Below are 26501 nucleotides of genomic sequence, written 5' to 3'. Positions count from 1 at the left end.
CCCTGCGGCGCTAATATTTCATGATTAGAAACCATTAAGGTTTAGACCGTGAAAATCCAAGGGACGCAAAATCAATGACCCAATATTGCTTCCCCTGGTAAGTTGTGTAACTATTGTGTCTTTATTGTTTGGCTGATGGCAAGAGCAGAGATACAGGTGCAGATTATACCAACAAATCCCCTCTTGTCCCAGCCCTGATCTGGTGGACTTAGCATCCTGCCATGGAGAGGCCTGGAGAGCTGGTCACAGGGAGGTCCTGGGCTGGCCCACTGTGGAAAGTCATCCCATTCCCTCCTCCCTCCCACAGACTCCCCGGCCCCGCCCCATCCAGTCCCACTGGCCAGAGGCAGCACCAACCCCCAGGCTCCTCCCCCTCCCCCCCGCGCAGTATCCCCACACACACACTAATCACACAGACACACACTTACACACAGGCACACACATCATGGTGACATCGTCTCCTGACAACCCGTCCATCACCGTGCTCCACCATCTGCTTGAATTTGCATATTTAATCAGGATCTGTCTTTTCTCCTCTGGGGATTCAGATTAAGGTGGGGAAGATGATTCCAGAGGTTGCTCCTATCTTTATGGGGAAGGGCATGATGAGGGGGTGTCTTTCCTATCTGGAGCTGGGGTGACTGTGGAATGCCTGGGGTTCCTCCTGCCTCTCTGGGGATGCGGTAATGCCAGGCACTCCCCCTGGTTCTGGGAGGGTCAGAGATGATGCTGGGGTCCCTCCTGTCAATAGGGGGATGGGGATGTCTGAATTCTCTCCCTCTTCTTCCAGTCTCGGGTGCCTCGTCCTCCCTACCCTGTGCCTCTCAGGGAAGAGCAGGATTAGCCACCACAGGTCATACCCCGGCTTCCCATGTGGGTGAGGGAAGTTGGAGCACAGAGGGGGGACCCTCTAGCAATACCAGAGAGGCTGCCCTGGAAGAACCCAGTATAGCCCTGCCACCCCCAGAGAAGGTGCCCAGAAAAGATATAAGGAGAAAAGAACCAGCTTATGGGAGTATACAGCTGGGCTGATGTGATGGGGAAAGATGCTGAACAGATATGGAGGGGAACAGCTGGGGTGACCTGAGGAGGAAGAGCCAGGTTGATGTTGGGGGAGAACAGCTGAGCAGATGGGGCAGAACCCCTGGCCTGATGTGAGGGCAGAACCACTTGTCCAATAAGGTAGAACGACTGGTGACATGGGGAACATCTGGACTGATGTGGCGGAACAGGCAGTAGATGTGAGAGAACAACTAAGCTTGTGATGGGAAGCACCTGGGCTAACATTGGGGAACAGCTAGGCTTATACTGGAGAGTAGTTGGCTGACGTGGAGGAGCAGGTGGGCTGATCTAAGGGAACAGTTGTGCTGATGTGAAGGGACAGCTGGGCCAAGGTGGGGGGACAGCTGGGCTGAGGTGGGGGACAGCTGGGCTGAGGTGAGCTGGAGGACACCTTGGCTGGTCGGGACAAAACAGAGCCTCAGGGCAGTGTCAGTGAGTCCCCAGGTCCTAGAGACCCTGAATGTAAACCACTGTCTTCAGTGTTCTGGCCCACATCCTACTTTCCAGAAATGCCTTGGGAAGTCCTGTCCTGATGCCTCAACCCACAGACAGGGGAGGGTCACAGGCAGGAATATCTTCCCCACCCCGACCCCACCTCCCACCACAGCGTCACAGCTCCGGGAAATGGGGTGGAGGACAGGGAACAGGAGCATGCAGGCCTGCCTTCCACCACTTCCCTCCAGACACTCACCAGGGAGATGGGAAAGACCCCAATTCCAGGGTCACATAGTATCAAAATGGAGCAGGTCTTTGGAGAGAATCCAACCTAGGCCTCCATTTTACAAGTGAGAAAGAGACATAAGACGAGTCCTGGGCTGTAGTTGGTATGTGAGAGAGCCCGGTGTTGGTGCCAGCCTCAGACCAGCCCTCTCCAGCAGCCTTCCATCCCTGTCCTAATCAGCTCAGGCTGCCATAACAAAATACCACAGACTGGAATGGGAGTGGGGCTTAAGCAACAGAAATTAATTTTCTCACAGGTCTGGATACTGTAAGTTCAAAATCAGGATGCCAGCATGGTTGGGTTCATGCTGGGGGGAACAGGGGTACAGAGAGAGAGTACTCTCTCTGGTATCTCTTCTAAGGGCACTAATCCCATCATGGGGCTCCACCCTCATGACTTCATCTAAACCTAATTACCTCCCAAAGGCCCCACCTCCAAATACCATCACATTGGGTACTAGGGCTTCAATTTATGAATTTGGGAGGATACAATTCAGTCCATAGCAATCCCCCAGCCCTGGACCTAACCCCAGACTCCAGCCATTGGGGCCCCCTCTTGACCTGAAACTCCCTCCCAGAAGGAAAGCAGAGCCTTTCTCCAGACTCTGGACTAACCGCAGGTAACCGGGAGCTGCCCTCAGCAAAGGTCCCAAGAACTCAGCAGCCAATGGGACAGAGGAGGCTGTATGTCCCACCCCATTGGGCCAGGCACTTTAATATGTCATTTTATTTAATCCTCCCAGGGATTTCAGGTGATCTTGTGAGCACCATTTTTCCGATGGGGAAACTGAGGATTAGGTTAAGTGATTGCCCACAGAGGTGGGTCAGACAGAAGTTGTCAGGGTCTCAACAGGGATTGAATATGGTCAGCCCAGCTCCAGGCTCTGTCACTAGGCGGCAGCCCAAAGCCCCTTTCCAGAACTTGACCAGGGAGCAAGTCCTCCAAGCCCAGCTCACTGCTGTCTGCCTTCCTGACTCACCCTCCCCCTTCCCTGTTGGAGAAAACCAGTTTCCTGGCAGCCACTCACTGCCTGGCAGCCTTCCTCCCCTGGGCCCTGGCCCTGGGAGATCCCAGCTGCATCGAGCAGCCATTGCTGGTTACGTGCAAATAAGATCTAAGGGAGCTGCCCGCTCAGACCACACACTCGGGAAGCCATCCCCACACTGGCCCTTGGCCCTCCGGACCCTCTCCAGAGCCTTTCCCAACAAGAACTGCCTCCCACCTGCCCGGTCGGAGGTCCCACCTCAAAGCTGCACCCGCCCTCCACACAGCCCTCATTGGAAGTAGGGGCATTCTCCAAGGAGCGTCATTCCCAATGGGCCAGGCTGGAACCTTGGGGGTGTGCCTGTGTGAGCAGACGGGTGGCCAGATGCAGATGTGAGGAAACGGTACACGTCGAGGTTAGACGTGTTAGACACGTTAGACGAGGTTACACATTGTTGGGAGGCTGATGGCCTGAGTTCAAATTTCAGCTCTCCCACTCCAGAGCTGTGTGACTTTGGGCAAATTGTTTAGCTTCTCTGTGCCCAGGCCTCTCATCTACAAAATGAGCCTAATAATAGTACCCAACGCCAGAGGTCGCTGTGAAGATTTTAGAAGTGTATCCATGTGAAGTGCTTTGAACAGCGAGAGGCATATGCTAAGCATTGTGCGTGAATTAGCTGTAAGTATTCTGGGTGTCGTCTCCCCAACTAGAGGCAAAGCTGCTTGAGGGCAGGCACTGAGTCCCATCCTCCATCCAGCCATAGCACCTGCCCAGGTGTTTCATACTGACCTGGGGCCTGAACAAAGGGAGCTGCCAGTGGGTTTATGAGTGTGTGTGCGTGTGTGTGTGTGACTATTGTGTATACATGTGTACATATTATATGCATGTGCATCGTTAATTGTATGTCGGTGGTAGATGCAGATCCACATGCCAGCATCACACTGTGTTTGTGTCTGTCTGTGTTAGGCTATCAGTGCGGCACAGACGTGTCACTTGGACGTTGATGCCGGTGCACACGGGGTGTGTCTGTAGAATGTAGGTCAGTGAAGGTGTGTTTGTGTGTGCATCCGTGCTGGGCATGTGTCAGCACCATGACTGGAAACGTGTCAGCATGTAATGTCAGTGTATGTGCGCGTGTGTATGTGTGCGGCATTGTGTGAGCGTGTGTGCCAGGGTTGTGTGTCTGTGTGTGTCAGTATTGAATATATATATGTCAGGATTATGCATTTGTGTGTGTCAGCGTTTGGAGGATATGTGTGTCAGTGATGGGTGTGCATGTGTATGTGTCCGGCATTGTGTGAGCGTGTGTGCCAGGGTTGTGTGTCTGTGTGTGTCAGTATTGAATATGTATATGTCAGGATTATGCATTTGTGTGTGTCAGCGTTTGGAGCATATGTGTGTCAGTGATGGGTGTGCATGTGTATGTGTCCGGCATTGTGTGAGCGTGTGTGCCAGGGTTGTGTGTCTGTGTGTGTCAGTATTGAATATGTATATGTCAGGATTATGCATTTGTGTGTGTCAGCGTTTGGAGCATATGTGTGTCAGTGATGGGTGTGCATGTGTATGTGTCCGGCATTGTGTGAGCGTGTGTGCCAGGGTTGTGTGTCTGTGTGTGTCAGTATTGAATATATATATGTCAGGATTATGCATTTGTGTGTGTCAACGTTTGGAGCATATGTGTGTCAGTGATGGGTGTGCATGTGTCAGGGTTGAGTATTAGTGTAGATGTGTGTCAGTGGTGTGTTCATATGTGTGTCAGCGATGGGTATCTGTATGTCAGCGCACTTCTGTGGATCTGCACCAGCTGTGGGATGTACACGTGTCAGCATGTTGTCTGTGTGTGTCAGCCTTGTGTGTATATATGTGTGTCGATGACGGGTGTCTATATGTGGCAGCCTTGTGTGCATGGGTGTCAATATCAAGTGTGTATATGTGAGTGTGCCCATGATTCAGTGGTGGGTATTTGTGTAGATGTGTGTCAGCCTTGGGTACAGACGTTTGTCAGTGTTGAACATAAGTTTGTCAGTGTTGAACGTACGTATGTCAGTACTGTGTGTGCGTGCATGAGCTGGTATTGGAAGTATGTGTGTGTGTCAGTGTTGCGTGTGTACGTGTCAGCGTTGACACAGAGGCGCACCAGTGTGTGTGCGTGTGCCTCTGCCCCCTCATCCCCCGCCTTGTCACCTGGGGGGAGGGTGTAAGGAGGGACTCCCTCGGACCCTGGGTCTGAGCCTGGGTCCCCAGTGCTCCTGGCGCCTGCGCCCATCCAGCCCCTGCCCCCATCCCAGCCTCTCCCTGACTGGCACCCGAGTTAATAAGTGTTGCTTTTCTCCTATTCTACTCAGGCCTGTGATGGAAAATCCTCGGGCTGGAAGTGAGCCCCGAATCGATAGTCCATTCCATTTAACAGGGTGGCTGTCACCATAACGAGATAAAAGTGGATTAGCTTCTGCGCTGCTGCCTTGTCCACAGGGAGCCCATCTGTTCCCCGCACAGCCAGCCTGGCTCAGAGCGGCAGCTCGGCCGACAGGACCTGGCTACGGGGGCTCCGGCCATGGCCTGGGATGGGTCAGAGAGAGTCAGAGGCGGTCAAGAGGGGGGTCCAGATAAGGTTCAGAACGGGTCTCAGGACAAGGCCCAGGTAGGATTGAGGTGGGCTCAGGACAAAGATGGGGACAGGGAGGTAGACAGCATGAGACAAGGACCAGCTGTGGGCCCGTGCGTCCAGCCTGAAGATCCAGTGAACCCTGAGAGAAGCCTGAACCCTCCGAGACTTTGCCGGTGGCTGAACAATGTCTCCCAACACAGGAAGGCCCCAGGCCCTCGTGGCCTCGACACCCTGGAGCCACACAAAACGCCTGAAGTCACTTCAGGGAAAGGTCCTAAGGCGTGAAGGATAGAAAAGGCTCCTGTTGCAGCAAGAAGGATGCAGGACGGACACCAAGAAGAACTTCCTGATCACGAGGGTGAGCACATTCACGAGCAGATGGTCAGACATTTGCCTTTTCAGGACTTATTCTAGGTTCTGCTGATTTTTAATACGAGGTGTCAGGAGCCAACTAAAATGGAGATTGATTCAATTCGACCTTACTCAATTTCTTCTTTTTTTTTCTGTAGTACACACTGCCACTATATCTTCCCAATGGTCTGCTTTTTAACGTCGGGATTCTGTGTTTTTAATTTGTCGGTTCTCACAGTTTCATCTGTGGTTTCTTCCCTTGTTTCCTTGGGAAGGCCCACCTCATCCTGAGATCATCACCTTTGTCTCTTCTAGTTCTTTGATGGTTTCACTTTTTATATCAACATTTTTATCCGTCTGGAATTTGCATGAGGTTAGGTGTCTTTATTTCCCCAAATGATTAACTAATTATCCAGCTCCATTTCATGACTAGCCTATCCTTTCTACACTAATTAGAACTGCCACTTTTATCATGTATTAGGGTTCTGTTTTGGACATCTTTGTTAATTTGTTAATTCTTGTGCTAACCAACACAAGTGATATATTTTGATATCCGGGAATGGATTTCTCTTTAACACTGATGGCCCTGTATCAGTATTACTTAATGGCTGTGTAAATGCAAAACTTTATCTAATGAAAGTACCAAAAAAACATACTATTTGAAGCCTGTGGCAACTGCTTCCAAAATGTAAGTAGCAGCCCTAAACTCTGTGTGCATTCAGATTTCTGGATCTAGGCCACCGGCAACGGGAAGGACTCCCTTTTCTGTAGCAGCCTGATGGAACAGGAAGTGAAGTACTGAGGACTCCTCCTGTGATCCAGGGAAGGGAGTGAAAGAATCAGACGTGTGTACCCCAGGACTCACCCTTGGGTGTGCAGGAGGAACAGACCACGAGTCTTGTCTTGGTTTGGGTTCCCCTAGTAACCAACTCTGAGCAAGGTTTGAGTGCAAGCATTTTCTTTAGAAGACAGACCCAGGAAAGCAGCCTGCAGCCCCAGAGAAATGCTTCAGGCTTTTGGAAGTAGGCGGGGCCTGCACTACTTGGGAGGGCCCAGGGGACCTGGGTGGGGCGCCAACAGTGAGGGGGAGTTGGGCAGAGAAGTGGAGGAAGCTGAGAAGCGGGCCTTTATCAAGCCAGTTTCTATAATGGGGAAATGGAGCTTCATTCCACTGGGGACCTCAGGGTCTCGTGTAGACCAGGCCTCAGCCATCCTAACCACGAGGAAAGGAGCTGGGGCATTTATATACCAACTCCCCTCAGCAATTGGCCGAGAGGGGCCCTGAGAAGCAGGGAGGGCCATCACTTCTCCAGCACCCCTTGCCTGCCTGGGTGGAGGCAGCGTGCTGCAGCCCCAGGGAAATGCTTTTGGAAGTCGGATGGGCAGACACTACATGGGAGGGCCCAAAGGGATCTGGGCAGGGCACCAACTAGTGAGGAAACAGGTGTGGAGACCCAGACTAGGGCCGAGCAACAGGGATGGGAAGGAGAGGGGCGAGTCAAGCCTTTAGGAAGCATAATGGACAGAGCGTGGGGACCAGAAGACTGTAGGGCTGTGGGAGGGAGCAGAGAGCAGAGCAACCCTTGGATTTCTGGCCTGGGACACAGGAGGGATACTGGAGCATGGCACCTAAATAGGAAGAGCCAGGATGGAGACTTTGCAGCATAAGAGAGGAGACATCTGGGATGCAAATGGTATGTGGGTCTGGGGCAGACTTGGGAGGTAAATGGAGCATTGGGAGTCATCGCTGAAACCACTGAAGCCAGGGGTTTAGTTGAGGAAGGATCCAGGTTAGGACCGGAGATGGGATGTGCGGGCCCTCGGGGAACGTCCCACAGATGTGCAGGAGCGATTGTGAGTGAAGCTTGACAGGAGCTTGTCTCCTCCTGGCTCCCCAGTGACTGGGAGGCCATCCCATCCTCCTGGGGGAGGGGGGGAGGGATGATGTTGAGGGGGAGGGTGGGAGGGAAGGGATGGGACAGGGTGATGTGGATTCCAAAGGAGCCGACAGCTGTCAAATAATATAAAACCTCATATGTTAATAATTCTTACAATCTTGCCAGACTTAATGGCTGGCCTGTCAAGAGCAATGACAGAAGCTATTATGGAAACAAGATGGGCATATTTTGGAGGAAACATCGACATTGCAGCCTCGCGCTGGGCTTCCAAGGACCAGGACGAGGACAGCCTGGCCTCCTTCCACCCCCACGAAGGCCTCGTGCTCGGCCAAAGAGGAGCTGGGTCGTTGAGGATTCAAGACATGGACTGTGGATTGATCACGTGTGAGGACATTATAATTAACCGTCAGATCCCACAGCTGCCCCATCCTTCCTGTCCCCACCCCCTCCCTGGTCTGCAGCCACCTCCAACCCCCACACACAAAAACGAAGCAATCAGCCAAGAGCACTATACAGCCAGAGTCACCCAGAAGGTTTCAGTTGTGGGGGGGCCAGACTGGAGGGTCCAGGGGCTCGCTATGGGGTGATATGGGAGCTCTGGGAGGGGTCTTGAACTGCTCATGGCCTCAGGTCCTGGGACTGGACCCAGTTCTATAGCTGATTCACTCAATGAGCTCAGAATAATCACTTGGTTTTGAAACGCTGCCATTTCTCATGTTTAAAATGGGAACAGTAACAGAAAGAGTAAATAAAACGTGTGCAAAAATGCTTTCAGAGCTTCGATATCTCAGAATCACTTTCCACGACTCTCTGAAACACCTCCTGCTTGATCTTATTTCACTCTCCAATCAGCGCCAGGAGACAGCATCAGGATCTCCATTTTCACTGATGGGGAACACGAAGCAGGAAGCAAGGCTACCCTGGGCACACAATACAAACACGCAGAGCCAGGACTGAGCCCCATCTTCTCTCCAGCGCCAGAATCTGCCTTAATATATGGACTTTTATTAGACTAACAGTTACCAGGACAGCTAGCACTTGTCCTGTGAGTGCTTCCCTTGTGCCAAGAGTTGTGCTAAATCAGAGTTTTTCAAACTTGACTGTGTACAAGGAATCTCTGGGCATCTTGTTGAAATGCAGATTCCGGTTTGCAGGTCTGGGGTGGGGCCTGAGACTCTGCATTTCTAACAAGCACCCAGGAGATACCGAGAGTCCAAAAACCATACTTTGAGTATCCAGGTGCAAAATGCTTTTTCTCATTTAAATGGCACAGCACCCCTAGGAAATGGGTACTATTATTATGGTCTGTATCCTGCAGAGGATGCTGAGGCTTAGGGAGATGGAATAATTTGATCAGGTCACAGAGCTCAGCAGAAGAACTAGGACCGGAACCCAGGTCTCCCGGCCTGAATCTGCCCACTTAGCCCCAGAGGTCTACCATCTCCCCAGCATTTGCCTGGAATCGTATGAGCCACGCCAGGGGCGAGGCTCTGAGGACGAGCAGGACAGCTCCAACGAGGCAGGTGGTGTTAGGAAGGAGTTGGGAGCTTCAGCCAGGGAGGAAGCTGCAGTTTGGAAAGCAGGTGTTGCTGTATCCAGAAGAGAGAGATGCTGGTTCTGGAAAATTCTCCTGCTTCGATGATGGGGATGGTTTGCTTTGAAAAGAAAAATTTTTAACTGGTCTGAGAAGAGGCCTTGGAGCCAGGACGAGAAGGAGGAGTCCCCACTCTCAGGGACAAGGAACTGGGAGGACTTGCCCTGGCCTTGCGTTTAGGGGATGACCTTGCAAATGCCAAAGAGAAAAACTGCTCACACCCTTTCCTCCTGCCCACCTGCCCAGGAGGGGTCTTTGCCTGCCCAGTTCCTCAGTGTTTGTGGTAACAGTGATGGGGAGAGCTGAGAGGCCCCAGGAGCTAGCTGTCAGAGAGAAATCCCCAGAAGGGGGAGGGGAAGAAGAGAGCAAGGTTCATGTGCTCAAACATGGACAAGGGCCAGGTGGGCACCAGGAGGGAGAGGGGCAGGCCATGTGGGGAGCTGGAAAGCACATGTCTCTCTCAGGGCCCTGTGTTGCCAGAGCTGATTTCTCAAGCAAAGCTGCAAAGGCAGACCTTTATGTGAAACCTCCACTTTTTTAATGTTACCCACTATTGCCAAAACTATATGTGTAGGGCTTCCCTGGTGGCACCGTGGTTAAGAATCCGCCTGTCAATGCAGGAGGCATGGGTTCGAGCCCTGATCCGGGAAGATCCCAAATAACACGGAGCAACTAAGCCTGTGCACCACAACTACTGAGCCTGCATGCCGCAACTACTGAAGTCCGCACACCTAGAGCCCGTACTCTGCAACAAGAGAATCCACCACAGTGAGAAGCCCGCACACCTCAGTGAAGAGTAGCCCCCGCTCGCAGCAACTAGAGAAAGCCCACGCACAGCAATGAAGACCCAACACAGCCAAAAATATATAAATTAAATAAATAAAATAATAATTAAATTTTAAAAAAATATATGTGTAATATTGTGCAGACTTCATAAGTTTATGAGAAAGATATGCCCTTGCGTCACCATTTTGCAACCTCGGGACCAGAGCCAGCACAGGCTGGGTTTAGGGAAGGGTTTGGGGGAGTCCTGAGAGAGGGTCGAGAGACAGCAGCTATGCCTGTTAGATACATCGTGACGATGAGAGAGAGCACAGAAACTAGGGTTTTAAGATGCAGTGCTGTTTGTCGTGAAGAGAATCTTCCTTAGTGCTCTTCAAAAGACTTTAATGAACATTCAAGTGGTTTTTCCATTTTTGGCTCGCAGACTAGAGTGTCTTTAATTGTGACAATAGGCAGAGACTGAGCCATACAGCTCCGTGATTTTATACGGGTCCCACAAGGAAGGCCAAACCCACAGGAGGCAAAGGTCTGGGGGAACTGCCAGCCAGGGGCTGAGGGCAGGACCAGGAAGTGGCTGCCCAATGCAATGAGCAGATAGATATCCCGGGCTGAGCAGGTGAGACCGTGTCCTGCCCATTCCACTTGGAGCGGAGGGTTTCCTGAGTGCCAATGAGTACATCCTGTACCCTGAGCCACTAAAGACCCACAGGCACCAAGGAAAGAGAGGCCATCGGTACAGAATACAAGCGGCTGCTGGAAATACCTCAGGGCAGCCACCCCCAGGTGAGCCAGGGAGACTCCTGTTCACAGGTGTGGGTCTAAGGCAAAGGGTCTGGACAGACAGAGGGACAGGTACAGATGGGAAACCAGACTTACGGACAGACATGGAGGAGGAAGAGAGGGAGAAAGGCGAGCTGATGTTCCGAACACGAGGCACCGCTCACATCACCTCATTTCATCCCCACAACAACCTTTGAGGCCCTTCATCTTATTAGCCCCACTTCGCAGATGAGGAAACTAAGTCTTGAGAAGATCAGCATGAATGGTCCAAGGGCATCCTGCTAGGAAGTGGCCCAGAAGGACTGTCATTCCGGGCCTGTCTGGTCACAGAACCCAGGCTCAAACCAGAGTTTGGGAGCCCTTTCCTGGTGTCTTAGCTCAGGCTGCTATAACAGATTACCATAATCTAGGTAGCTTAAACAAGCGTTTATTTCACACAGATCTGGAGGCTGGGAAGTCTGAGATCAAAGTGCCAGTAGATCCAGCGTCTGGTGAGGGCCCGCTTCCTAGTTTGCAGATGGCATCCTGTATCCTCACGTGATGGAGAGCAGAGAGTGGGCAAGCTCTCTCATGCCTCCTCTTAGGAGGAGAGTAATCCCATCACGAGGGCTCCATCCTCATGACCTAATTACCTCCCAAAGGCCCTATCTCCAGCACCATCACATGGGGGCTTAGGGCTTCAACATATGAATCTGGCGGGTGGGGGACACAAATATTCAGTCCATAGCACCTGGTATGGGAGGAGGGTGCTTCCCTCAAGAGAGGCCCCCAGGATCCACTTTTCCACAAAGAACAAAACCGCAAAGCCCCAGACAGTCCCCAGAGCTCTCTGTCCGGCAGCCAGGAAACACAGAGACACTCTTGCTGGGTCCTCCTGGTCCCCACCTGCCCCTCGCCCAGGCCACTGGGCTGCAAGCCCACACCACCTGCAGCCTCCTGCCCAGGAGCATTGATTGAAAATTAATCCGCTCAGTATGTGCCGATGTGCAAATCAAAGCTAAGTGTCTCAATTAGGAAGAGAAATGGAGTCGGGCACTCTTCTCAGGTGCTGGCTTATTTATGGGGATAATATCATTTTTAATGAGGGGAGGTACTAAAAGGCACGACAAATGCAACATCTAATAGAAAAATATTACAGCATTCCATCAGCAGAACGCTGTCAGGAGGGTGGATTCTGGGGATACACGAACGACTAGGGATCTATCTATGGTTGCGTGGGCGCCTGTGTATGTGCATCTGTGTGTGCACACGTGTCTGTGTCAACACACATGTCTACATTCGAACACGTGAGAATGTGTACACTTGGGGTGGGGGGCGGTTCTGGGGGGAGAATGAAGCATTTTTCTACAGAAGGTGAATTTCCCAACTGCTGCCCAAAGTCCCCCATTCAAGGTCCTGGGCCAGCCAAGTAGGAATTCAGGGTATTTTCCAATATTAAGGGAGATCTGGTCCTTCTGGTCCCTGGAGAGTTGTAGGTCTCTGTCACCCACCTCTTTGGAGAATCATAAAGGGGGAAATTATACCCTTGGGCTCCAGCCTCCTCTGGGCTCTCCTTGCCACACATGGGCCATGGTTGTCCCAGCCAGCCACATCGGTGTCAACTGCAGGACAAAGCCCTCTGGGCACCACCCCACTGCCACAAGCTGGAACTTAGGCCCAGCTGTCCCCTTCAGCCTTGGTGTCAGGCTCAAGAGACAAGGACTTTGCTTGCCAGGCTCAAGTCCAAGTTCCCACCCCCACTGCCCCAAGTGTAGCACAGCCCCAGACCCAGGGTCTGCAGCCCCAGCTCAGGATGGCCTCAGCTCTCCCATCTGCGGAATGCGGAAGCGGTTGAGGTGAGCGGCTCAGGATCCAGCCAGCCCTCCCAGCCCCCCACACACCCTGCACGCACTGACCTCCTCACCTCTGCTCATGTGGGACACCCTCCTAAACGCAGGTCCCAAATCCTGCCCTCACTTCCCTGCCTGGAGCAGCAGCCCGCTGCCCCTGCCACGCCCCACAGGGAGCATCTCTGACCACCCCACCCTCCTCACCCCTCAGATGGGAATACAAGAGGGCCTGCCGCACAGTGAGGTGGCTTGCAGCAGGGAGTGACGGAGACACATAGCGCACTCGGTGTAACCGCATCAGCACGTGGGCCAGAAGGGCTCATACGTAGGATGAGCTTTATCCCTGTGGTCAGGGTTACAACATCCGCCTCTGCCACCTCTTCCTCGCCCCATACAAACCCTGGGCAGCACAAAGTGGGGCTTTTATCCCTATTTCTCAAAAGAGGAACCTGAAGTTCAGAGAGGTTGAGAGACTTGCCTGAGCTCACACAGCAGGTGTGAAACATCAAAAGGTTTGCAGAGGTTCCAGAGGACACTAGAACCCAGGCCTCCTGGGGCCAAGACTGGGCTCTCTCATCTCAGGAGAGACCGGAGGCTCTAAGCCAGGGGATTCAGGTCTAACCTGGCTATGCCTCCCACCGGCTGTGTGACTTTGGATTCGTTACTTAACCTCTCTGTGCTTCTGTTTTTTCATCAATAAAATGAGGTGATAACAGCACTTACTTCGTGGGGTTTTGTCAGGGTTAAAGGAATACCCATAAAGCACATAGAATGGGGCCTGGCATGTGATAAACGTTCAGTATGTATTAGGCCACCTTCCTCCCAAATCATTCTCTCCCTAGTCAGGCAGCAAGAATCATCCATCAAGCAGTCTGCCAAGGTCCTCCAGGCAGGGCCTTCCCCTCCCGCAAATGCCCAGCACGCGAGCCAAAGTTGGATTCCTTGACCTGGGCAAGGTGCCTTCCTGTACATTGCCGTCATTCTTTGAGCTGTATGCTTGTGCTTTGTGCATCTTTCTGTGTGTATGTTATACTTGAATTGTTTTAAGTACAATAACAATAATAATAAAATAAAACCTAGCAGGGGGCAGGGGCATTTGTGCCCAGAAGGGGGGTTCTAACTGGGTGGAGGTGCTGGTGGTGCTGGTGGTTATTCATTTGTCTGCCTCCACCTCACCTTTCGCTCCACGTGAGGAGCATCTATCTCCTTTCCTGCGGCACCCCAGCACCATTAAACTGTCCGCACGTGCTAGATAATCAATTAGCACTGAAGAGAGCGAGGGGTTGAGGGTGGGCTCTACGCTGGGTGGAGATCTGAGTCCGTGGGCCCTCAGTCTCAGGAGTGGAGACCCCCACTCCAGACCAGGAGGCCAAACTGGGGGCTTCCCCCTCCCTCCCAGACCCCAGGCACCTCCAGATTCACGACATTTGCAAGTTAACTTCCCACAAAAGTCACTCTCCAAGATTAATATTTATTTCTTATGAAATTTAAATTTTTCAGCGTAATGAAATTTTTATTTCTCGTGAGTTATGGATAAAAATATTTATAACTTTCCCTTTCACGCCACTGAGGATGGGGCTTAGATGGAACCAATTACCCAGGCGGCCTCCTCCTGGTGACTGCTCTGGGGTCAGGGCAGAGAGGGGGTCAGAAGGACTGGTGGGGTGGGAGCGGATGCCCCCCAGGTAACAGTGTCAGCCCTGCTTCCTGCATCTGAGCAGTAGGGGTGATGGGTAAAAGGGGAAGGCTCAGACCCACCCCACCCGCAACTCCCGGCAAATAACTCAGCAGGTGCTGGGAATTGGGGCCAGAGAGAGGCCAGAGGAGGCTGGGAGAGGACACAAAAATTAGGCCAGCAAATGAGCGAAAGAGAGGAAGGAGCGAGAGCACCCACATCTTCCCGCCCCAGCATGGAACATGGTGCAAGAGCCTGTCAAAGGCAGCCCTTGTTGCCAAGGAGATTGTGGCTCTGGGGCCTTTCATCATTTTGTGCCCAGAATCATCACGAGTGTGCCTTAGGTGAGGAGCAGCCTGAAGGGCACATCAGCAGCAGACAGCGGGGAGGTACAGCAGGGGAGCCACAAGTTCTAAAGCCAAGCAAGCCAGCATTCAAATCCTGTTCTGAATGACCTGGACATGTTTCGTAACCTCTCTGAACGTCAGTTTCCTCATCTGTGAGATGGGGGCCCGAAGATGGCATCAGATGATGTGTAAAGGGCCTGGCACACAGCTCGGGTTCCATTAATGGTAGAGGATCCTGTGCTGTCTATCTACTGACGGGGAGCTCACTACCTCACAAGGACAGTCAGCTTGGTTGGAAAAATCCATCTTCTCACTGAGATGTACACCCTGAAAAATGGGGCTCTCTGGACACCCTCTTATTGCACATGTGTTGCTCTAGAACACAATTCCTTCAGGAACTGGGAGACCAGAGCCCACCCTCAAAACCTCCCACACCCATAACACGGGCTACCAACACAGCCTCAGATCTGCCCACAAACGTGCTGCCTTGCCAGGAGACTCCATGGGTCCCACATGGCTCTTGATGCAATAATGTTACGAGGGGCACATCATACAACTGCCTTCCCCAAATAATGACATGCGCGAGACACACCACCAACAGGGCTGCACTAACAGTGAAGGTTAAGCGGACACTTGCCAGTCCCTCCTTACCCCTCCCCCCGCACCAGATCTCCGAAGTCCAGACTGGACAAGGGCTACGTCTCACCTCCCTAACACCCCTGGGGCCAGGACCAGGCTCATTCTTCCTCCTCACCTTGCCTGGGATATAGTTTGTGTTCACTAATTAGACCTGTCACCGGCCCTGAATCATTCCCAGGCTGGGCCGGGGAGGTCATTAAGCCAGAGATGGATAAGTGCTAAGCCTGCCCTGCTCTGGAGATTTACAAGGCTCAGGCTGGGGAGGATTTATAAGGTTTGTTAAATTTCTAATTTAGTTTAGAATGCAGTGCCATGGTCTCAGTGACCAAGCCGCGTGGGCGAGAATTAAAACAAGTGCACCCATCCCTCGCGCTCCGGGAAGACAGTGGCCTCCCCACCTCCCACGCCAGCCTTGGGTCACAGGCCAAGGGCTGCCAAAAGACAGTGTGGTCCGGTGGGCAGCCCCAACCAAGCCACTCAGCACACGCTGCCCAGCTCCAGGCCCACAGACATGCCTGGCAAAGAGCTGCAGGCCCAGCATCTGTTTGTGGTTGATTGCTGGTTTGGATTTGTTGTTTGTTTATTCATTTGGGGTTTTTTTGAAGTTAATATACTCACATGGTTCAAAATGTAGAGTATAAAGGATACCCAGAGTAAATCTCTCTCCCACCCTGTCTCCCAGCCACCCAGTCCCCCTCATCGGCAAAAACCACTGTTATTAGTTTCTAGCAAATCCTTCAAGATTCACACACACAAACAAATATATATATATCCATACACGCACATTCTTTTCTAGTATATATACTCTTTTTCCCCCTTGATATACACCCTTATGTACCTTGGGATTTTTTTCACGTAATACCAGATTTTAGGAATCTAGAATAGAATGCCCACTGATCAGCATCAAACAGGCCTGGGTTGGAATCCCAGCTTTGCCCCGTGGTGTACTGAAGCTGGCTCATCCCCCCTCACAAGAGCCAGTTGTGAACATCACTTCCCAACCTCAGGTTCAGTGATGCATGTTGGTAGCTTGAAATTCCCTGGGAGTATCTACACCATAGACATTGACAAATACGACAGACCGAGGCTTTTTTGTGTGTGGAGAGCATATTGACCAGCACACCACCAGCTTTGCCACTTGTATGCTGTGTGACTTCAAGCAAGTCACTTGACCTCTCTGAGCCCGTTTGTTCATGTCTAAAATGGGTAAGAAATAGTATCATATCTGTGGTGGGCCTGTCCCGACACCGGGCATGAGGGATCCAGAAATGAATCAAGCCCCAGGCCTGCCACAAGGGGCTCTGGTCTAGTGGGAGGGGGACAGAGATCTATATGGACAATGCTATCATGCTACAGAAATAGGCAGAACAGGGTGACTCCAGGACAAAAAGAACCAGGTGGGGGTGGGGTAGCTTCGCAGAAGAGGTACCCTTTTATGCTGGGCATTGAAAGATGGCCAGATATACGTATACAGTGAAATATTACTCAGCCATAAAAAAGAATGAAATAATGCCATTTGCAGCAACATGGATGCACCTAGAGAATGTCATACTAAAAAAGTCAGAGAAAGACAAGTATTATATGATATCACTTATACGTGGAATCTAAAAAATCATACAAATGAATCTATATACAAAACAGAAACAGACTTACAGACATAGAAAACAAACTTATGGTTACCAAAGGGGAAGGGATGGAGAAAGGGATAAATTAGGAGTATGGGATCAACAGATACACACTACCATATATAAAATAGATAAGCAACAAGGATTTACTGTATAGCACAGGGAAAAATATTCAACACCTTGTATTAAACTATAATGGGGGCTTCCCTGGTGGCGCAGTGGTTGAGAGTCCGCCTGCCGATGCAGGGGACGTGGGTTCATGCCCCACTCCGGGGGAATCCCACATGCCGCGGAGCGGCTGGGCCCGTGAGCCATGGCCGCTGAGCCTGCGCGTCCGGAGCCTGTGCTCTGCAACGGGAGAGGCCGCAATAGTGAGAGCCCCGCGTACTGAAAAAAAAAAAAAAAAAAAAAAAACTATAATGGGAAATAGCCTGAAAATATATATATATGTATATATATGTGTACAACTGAATCACTTTACTGTACACCTGAAACTAACACAATATTGTAAATCAACTAAAATTCAGTTTAAAAAAGGAAAGAAAGAAAGAAAGATGGCCAGGAAACCCAGATACAAAAGCCTGGGCCTGGAGGGTAGAGCTCCAGAGCCAGTCCCAGAAAGCAGACTTCATTTCTTCCTAGCTCAGAGAGAGGAAGTTGCTTGCCCAAGATCGCACAGCACGGAAGTGACTGAGCCAGAACTCTAATTCAGATCTTCTTGGCCCAAAGCATGACACGATCTCCAGATGCATTGTCTGCTCTCCACCCAGTCACCAAGCTGTCTTGCAAGACGGCTCACGGCACTGGGAGGGCTCTCAGGGGCACTTCAGACTCACACAGTAAAGGAGGTGCCCTCCACACCCTCCTGACGGAGAACACACCCTGTGACACAGGGCAGTCAGCATGGTCAGAAACCTATCCACACACTTAACCTGAGTTTGGAAAAGCAAAGGCATCCAGCACCTCTGCCATCCCTGGGCTCCCCTCCCCAGAACACCAGGGGCTGGACCCCACTAGGGGTCCACTGCTCCCTTCCTTCCTCCTGCCCTTTCTTGGCTTTGATTCTTAAATCAAACACTCCATTACTTCCTGTCTGAGGAGCATGCTCACTCAAGGGGGAGCAGATGGGGAAGTAAGAAGCCCAGAGAAGAAAGGACACATCAGCCCCAGAGTGTCCCAGAGCCTGAGGCCTCCAGGGAGGGGTCAGTGTGACTCTGCGCTCTTGTCTGGAGACCTGTGTGACTGACAGGCAACTCTCCACCCTCCTTGTCCACTCATTCAGTAATGCCCATAGGGCACCTCCTGCTGTGTGCCACGTGAGAGACGGGGCCCATCAGGGAACAAGTCAGGCCAGGCCCCTGCTCTGGTGGCACTTTCATTCTGACAGGGGAGACGGAGTGCAAACCATAAACCAGGAAGTCGTCTAATTTCGGAAGGTCATAAGTGCTCTAGGAGAAATAAAACAAGCAGGTGAGATAGAGAGGGACCAGGTGTGGTCCAGGAAGTCCTCTCTGAGGATGTGACATCTGGCCTGTCACCTGAATGACAGGAAGGAACCAGCCCCATGAAAATCTGAGGGTAAGACATGCCAGGCAGAGGGAACAGCAAGTGCAAAGGCTCAGAGGCTGTGTTTGAGCTGGAGGAGAGAACTCTCGGGAAAGGGAATGGCCCAAGGGGGCATTGGGCGCACCCAAAACAGCATGTGCGGTATAACCAAGCATTCCACGTGCTGACCTGTGACTTCAAACTGTCTTTCCTACCCTCTGAGCCTCAGGAGTCTGAGGGACAATCTGGAGTCCAGGGCGGGGCCTTCCGCAACCTGAGGAGGGGTAGCAAACGGCTCAGCCCTGGAGGAGGCCAAGGGCTAAGACAGGTTTGCCAGATTTCTGACTCCTTGGAGTGACCCCAAGAATAATAGGGCCACCCTGCTCAGTGATGCCAAAGGGTTGACTTGTCCAAAGCCACAAGGTGATTTGGGGTCCAGGACATGTGAGAAGCCATTGAACGCCCCCACCCAGTTTCCATCCTAGTGAGCCCACTTCTTTCGCTCCTCCCCAGGAAGACACAGGTGAATCATTTCCTGGGGTCTGTCTCTATCTAGGTGGGAGCCATGAGAGGGTGAGCAGCACGAGTTGACTCCATACCCTGAGCCCCCGGTGTCAGGGCTCCTAGAAATGCCTTCCCACTCCCCACACACACTTACACCACCTACATACAAGGGTCGTAAGTGATGGTCAATCACAGTGACTTCTACCGACCCAAACAGGAGCTACAGAGCCCCTGGTCCAGAATCGCAGCATCGAGCGCCCCCTGGTGGTGGTCATGGCAATCCAAAGCTTGGAGCCCTCAAGCTCGGACTGAGAACACCTGGCCCAGCCCCCTCCAGTCGGGTGCGGAATTGAAGGGCAAAGCCCAGGATTCATCTGGCACAGTGCACAGTGAGGGGCTGGGGGGCTGACTTTCAGTCAGTGGGCCCGTGCCAACTAGAAAAGGTCATGCCCTGAGATGGTAAAGGCTTGTCCACAGTCGCACAGCAAGTAGGTTGTACCTAGTGGCCAAGAAGAGAACTCATTCATTCAATCTGCTTCACTGAGAATCTACCGTATTCCAGGCACTCTTCTAGGCATAGATAACCCAAGAGTGACCAGGATATAGTCCCTGCCCTTGTGAAGCCTGCATTCTACTGAGGGAAAGGGATGATAAGCACATGAACAAATAAATATGCAGGGTGTCAGGTGGGAATAAGTTCTATGATGGAAAATAAAGCAGAATAAGATCAGAAGCAGCAGGGGTGCTGTCTTAGATCAGATAGTTGTGAAAGGGCTCTATGAGGAGGTGATATGTGAGCTGAGACCCATGAAGAGATTGACAGGGAACTATCCAGGGGAAAGCGTTCCAGGCAAAGGAAAAAGGAAGTATTCTCTAAAGGAAGGGAGTCCTTGGCATGTTCCAGTAGCAGTGAGAAGATGGGTGGCCAAAGTGGAGTGAGAAAGGAAGACAGAGGAGATGAGGTGGGAGAGGTGGTGGAGGTCATATCCTAGAGGGTCCTGTGCACCGTGATTAGGACTTTGGGCTTTATCCTAAGTTGTGTTAGGAAGACATTGGAGGGTTTTGAACGAGCATGATGGGGCTAGCCTCTTTAAGGGCTCACTGGCTACTGAAGGAAAAAAAGACTGTAAGAGGTTAAGAAATGAAAGCGGTTAGTTTGGAGTTGGGAGCCTAATGCAAGATTCTAGATGAACAATGACAGTGGCTTTAATCAGTAGTAGGGATAATGAAAGGGTCTCAGATTTGAGATACATTTTAGAGGTCAAGGCTAAATGAATTTCTGAGGTACTGATATAGAATGTAAGGGAAAGAGAAGAAAAGAGGATGAGACCAAGGCTTTTTGCCTGAACATCTGGGTGAATATTTCCTGGGATGAGGAAGACAGAAAGGAGAGATTTGTGAGAGGAGAATCAAGAGTTCCATTTTGGACATGGTGAGTTTGAGGTGCTAGCCATGAGTATTCCAAGTTGGATATAAGACTCTGAAGATCAGGGGTGAATGCGGGAGACATTAGCATATAGATGGTGTTGAAAGGCATGGAGAGACTTCTGCTTCCATCCAAGATGAGGGAATAGAGACCAATTTACCCTTCCACCTGAAACAGCAAAAATAAATGATACAAAACAGATGGAACAATAGTTTTCAAGACACTGGACATCAGAAAACACAGTATCCCTAAGAGACAGGAAGCAAACAACGTGAGCCTTAAAATCATCTTAGCTTACTGCCTTGAGAAAGTTTCCAGGCTGCAGCAGAAAAAAAAAATGGGACTGGAGGTGATGCCTGGAAAGCCCTGTGAATTGAGGAAGTGGAGCGAGAGAACAGGGAGAGACAAAGATAACCAGAATTTTCAGGACAGAGTACTCAAGAGGAGAGACACACATAGAGAGAGAACCCTGGAGATCTGGAGAGGGCCCCCTTAAGTCTTCATCAGAGTACTGATCAACATGTGTGTATAAGGAAAATACCTAGGGTCAGGCCAATAACAACCCAAAGGTATTAGAGGGAATGGCATCCAGGACTCCTACAGGACCTGGAATAACATCTGTGCTCAGCAAAACCAGAAAACCTCAAAATTCATGCAGCACTGGGTAGAATACTCAAAAGAACCTTGCCTCAGCAGTGAGGAATAATTATCCCTAGACTAAACGCTACTCTGTTGCCACCTGACAAATATTAAAAGCAAAATCCAAAAGGATCAAACTCTTCCTGCAAATAAATTGCATTCCACAACAGAGTTCAGGAATACAAAAATAACCAGGAATACAAAAACACCTAATGTGTGTGTAATTGGAGTGCCCAAAGGGATGCGAAAATACCCAAAAAGGTAAAAATCACAATGTCTGGCACCTAATCAAAGATTACCAAACATACAAAGAAGCAGGAAAATATGATCCATAATGAAGAGAAAAATTGATCAATTGAAACTGACCCAGAACTCACACAGATGTTAGAATTAGCAGACAATGACATCAAAACCGTTATTATAGCTGTAGTCTATATATTTAAATTGTTAAGTGGCAGCATTTAAGATATTAAAAAGACCCAAATCAGACTTATAAAGATGAAAACCACAATCTGAAGTGAAAAATACACTGAGTGGGATTAATGGCAGATTAGACATTGCAGAAGAAAAAAAATGAATGAACTTGAAGACATAGCAATAGAAACTACCCAAAATGAAACACAGAAAGAAAAACAAAAAGAATTTAAAGGGGGTATCAATGACCTGTGAGACAACTTTAAGCAGCCTAATATATGTGTAATTGGAGTTTCCAAAAGAATAGAGTGGGGTTAATCTGTAATTCTAAACCCAGCAAAAATATCTTTCAAAACAAAGACAAAATAAAGACTATTTCAGACATACAAGAGCTTAAAGATTTCATTAATAATAGTCTTTCATTATAAGAAATATTAAAAGAAGTCCTTCAGTCAGAAGAAAATGATACCAGATAGAAATATGCATTCAATGAATGAAAAACACCAGAAATAGTAACTATACAGGGAAGTATGTGAGTTTTAACATTATTTAAACCACTTTTTAAAATAATTGATTATTTAAACAATAACAATTTACATTGTGGAGTTTATTATATATATATATTGAATAAGTTAAATGTATGACAACAATAGGATAACGGCTGAGAGATGGGAAATGGAAGCGCACTCTTGTAAGAGTCTTACAATCTACATAAGTGGTATTTTGAAAGTCGACTGTTATAAATTAAAGATATATACTGTAAGTCCTAAAATAATGACTAAAATAACCAAACTAAAAATTTTAGCTAACAAATAATAGAGATAAATTAGAATCATAAAAAAAATCCAAAAGAAGAAAGAAAAATATTAAAAAGGAAACAAAGAACTGGTGGGACAAGTATAAAACAAATAACAAGATGACAGACTTAAGCTTAACAACATAAATAATCACATTAAATGTAAGCGACCCAAACACTCTAATTAAAAGGCAGAGACTGTCAGATTAGATAAAAAAACAAGAACCAACTAAAGCCTGTCTCAAAAAAGACACATTCAATATAAAGACGCAAAAAAGTTAAAAGTAAAAGGATATAAAAAGTATGCCATGCTGAAGCTAAAAAAAAGAAAGCTGGCATAGCTGTATTAATATCAGACAAAGTATATTATCAGATCAAAAATAGTACCAGAGATAAAGTTCATTCCATAACAATAAAAGGGTCAATTCATACAGAGGACATAAAAATCTAAAATGTTTATGCACCTAATAACAGAGCTTCAAAATACATTATGCAAAAAGGGTTAGAACTGCAAGGCGAAACAGACAAATCCACAATTATAGTTGGAGATTTCAACATTCTTCTCTCAACATTTGCTAGAACAAGTAGAGAGAAAATCACTAAGGATATAGAAGACTTGAACAACACTATAAACAACTTTGACCTAATTGACATTTACAGAAAACTCCACTCAGCAACATCAGATTGGAAATTTTAGAAGATGGAGTCATAAAACAAGTCTGTATAAATTTAAAAGGATTCAAGTCATACAAAGAATGTTCTCTGACCACAATGGAATTAAATTAGAAATCAATAACAGAAAGATATGAGAAAAATCACCAAATACTTGGAAACTAAATAACACACTTTTAATAACCCATGAGTCAAAGAAGAAATCAAAAGGGAAATTATGAACTATTTTGAACCAAATGAAAATGAAAACACTACACAAAAGAAAAACACAAAATTAGTGGTATGCCACTACAACAGTACTTAGGAGGAACTTTATAGCATTAAATGCTGATACTAGAAAAGAAGAAAGGTCTCAGATCATTGACTTTCTACCTTAAGAAACTGAGGGGTAGAGGGGGAAATGGGTGAAGAGAATCAAAAAGGACAAATTTCCAGCCATAAAATAAATAAGTCCTGGGGATGTAATGTACAGCATGGTGACTGTAGTTAATAATATTGTGTTATGGGGAGACATTCAGCCAGCCAGTGGGGGCAATGGACTTTCTGTCCTAGAACCATGGCCCAGTTTGTCCGTAACTTCACAGAGAAGGCCCTGGCACTGGTCAATGCTTCTGTGACTTACCTGAAGCTCGAGGGGCCACATTTTGGCACTACGCCAGAGTTGAGCTGGTTCCTCCAGTCCCTGCTGAGATCCCTACAGCTATTCAGAGCTTGAAAAAATTTGTCAATAGTGCTCAAACCAGTAGCTTCAAACAGCTCACAGTTAAGGAAGCTCTACTGAATGGGTTGGTAGCCACTGAGGTGTGGATGTGGGTTTATGTTGGCGAGATCATACGAAGCCAACGAAGCGTGGCATCGTTGGCTATGATGTTTGAAGACCAACCTTTAACATGTGATTATATTTGCTTTATTATTTGGGTGCTCTTGGACCATGTATGAGCAGGCTGGTATTTGAATAAAATAAGACAATGTGTCAAAAATCAGTGTTTTCTCTATCAAACCCTACATGGAAGGTCACAACTTCTCTTGATATTAAGTTGGGTTGTCGTTTGCTTTAATACGTTAATACACCTCTAAATGCATGTCTTTGCTTAGCCTGCAATTGGATAGGATATATATGAATATACCAACCTGGTACATGTATATATGAGGATAACATTTTATTTTGAAAGCTTGAAATAAATGATATTGAAGCTTTATTTCTAGAAAAGTTGGGGGAAAGGCTTTGAGAAAGTGGGATCTTACTCCAGTAGGAGAATAATAATACCACATTCCAAACACGATGTAGTTAAGCACGCAGTATAAAGAATACAATTTGGACTGTTTTTCTTTGCTAAAGTCAGAGAAAGACCCCTTTGACAACACCTGTGTCTGTAAATGTAAGTGTACTTTTTGTCAACTTGGATATAGCCTCCCCAAAAGAGAACAGCAAGGCGATATTCTGTGTATCTTTGTAACATCTTTAACACTAGGACAGAGTGAATGAGAGCAATGACCTATATTTTTAATCTAATTTTGACGTGTTATATTATTATGATGCCAGGTTTTTTTAAAGGACCTGTCTTTTCAAAAATAAAATATCCTATAAATGTTTAACAGGGTTATAATTTAGTAACATCCTGAAATAAATACAAGTGATTGGTATCAAAATAATAATAATACTGTGTTGCATATTCGAAAATAAGAGAGTAAATCTTAAAAGTTCTTATCACAAAAAACTTTGTAACTACATAAGGTGACAGATGTTAACTAGACTTACTGTGGTGATCATTTTGGAATATATACAAAAATCTAATCATTATGCTGTACCCCTGAAACTAATATAATGTTATAATGTCAATTATACCTCAATTTTTACAAAGAAATAGGGGGGAGCAAATTAAACCCAAAGTAAGCATTAGAAAGGAAATAATAAAGATTAGAGCAGAAATCAACAAAAAAGAAAGCAAAAAAAAAAAAAGAGAGAGAGAAAATCAATAAAGCCCAAAAGTGATTCTTTAAAGAAATTAATAAAGTTGATAAAGTCTTTAGCTAGACTGATAAGGAAAAAAGAGAAAAGACACAAAATATCAGGAATGAGAGAAATGATATCACTAAGGATTCTACCAATATTAAAAGGAATAAGGGAATATTATGAACAGTTTTCTGCAAATAAACTTGACAACTTAGATGAAATGGACAAATTCCTTGAAACACAAGCTACCAAAGCTCACTCGAAAAGAAACAGATAACCTGAAGAGCCCTATATCTGTTAAATAAATAGAATTTATGGTTAAAAACCCTCCAACAAAAAGACTGCAGGAAAAAATGATTTCAGTGAAGAATTCTAGCAAGTATTTAAGGAAGCCATAATATCAATTCAACAAAAACTCTTCCAGAAAATTAAAGGAAAAAATACTTTCCAACTCATTCTAAGTGGCCAGCATTCCTCTGATTGATAACAAAGCCAAAGACATTATAAGAAAGAAAACTACAAAACAACAACCCTCATGAGCATAGATATGAAATTCTAAAAAAATTTTAGCGAATCCAACCTGACAATATTTAAAATGGCTAATACATCATGACCAAATGAGGTTTAGCCCAGGAATACAAGCTGGTTTAACATTAAAAAATAAACAACTGTGGGACTTCCCTGGTGGTCCAGTGGGTAAGACTCTGCTCCCAATGCAGGGGGCCTGGGTTCGATCCCTGGTCGGGGAACTAGATCCTGCATGCATGCCACAAGAAAGATCCCACATGCTGCAACTAAGACCCAGCGCAGCCTAAATTTTTTTAATCCAGTATCGGTGGGAAATAAATTATAAAAAAATAAAAATAAACAAATATATGGCATCATAATAACCGAAAGTATTAATGTCCTATTGCTGCTGTAACAAATCACCACAGCCTTAGTGGCTTAAAACAACACAAACTTACTATCTTACAGTTCTGAAGGTCAGAAGTCCAAAGCTGTTTCACTAGACTAAAATCAAGATGACGGCAGGATTGCATTATTCTGGAGGCTCTAGGAAGAAAACATTTCCTTGCCTTTGATGGCTTCTGGAGGCTGCTTGCATCCCTCACCCCCTTCTTTCTCCATCTTCAAAGTGAAAGGCAACATCTCTCTCCCTCTCTCCCTCCCTCTCTCTCTTCCCCCTCCTCCCTCTCTCTCTCTTTTCCCCCTCCTCTCTCTCTCTCTCTCTCTCTCTCTCTCTCTCCTCTCTCTCCTGTTTGTGTCATCACATCTCTGACTCTTCCACCTTTCAAGGACCCTGATGATGACACTTGGCTCACCTAGATAATCTAGGATAATCTTAACCTTGTCTGTGAAGTCCTTTTTTTTCACGCAAGGCAACGTTCACAAGTTTCAAGTCGTAATGCAGCTCTGAGGGTGAGCTCCCTGCCCCAGGAAAACCCTGGTGGAAGGTCAGACCCGCAGGTCTCAGAAACCAGCACAAAGCCCCGGCTTCCGGGGCTTAGGTCACACAGTGGCTCAAGCTCTCGGGAGTCATAGGAGTATTAAGTGTTTCCCTGCCCCAGAGGAGACCCGGTCCCCTAACCACCACTCAGGGGCTACTGTCCCCCACCCAGCCTCATCCACACTCACTCTCTGGTGAAGCAGTAGA

The 26501-nt window shown here is 48.1% G+C and overlaps 1 pseudogene; it reads left to right on the top strand.

Annotated features, from left to right (window-relative positions):
- The first annotated feature begins 23449 nt into the window (after positions 1 to 23449).
- Positions 23450 to 23768, top strand: LOC136135698 (ATP synthase subunit g, mitochondrial pseudogene; annotated as a pseudogene).
- Positions 23769 to 26501: the final 2733 nt, after the last annotated feature.

Source organism: Phocoena phocoena, chromosome 1, assembly GCF_963924675.1.
Source record: "Phocoena phocoena chromosome 1, mPhoPho1.1, whole genome shotgun sequence".
NCBI classification, from domain to species: Eukaryota; Metazoa; Chordata; class Mammalia; order Artiodactyla; family Phocoenidae; genus Phocoena; species Phocoena phocoena.
Note: the sequence above shows the minus strand (reverse complement) of the source record. Positions and strands in the feature narration are given on the sequence as shown.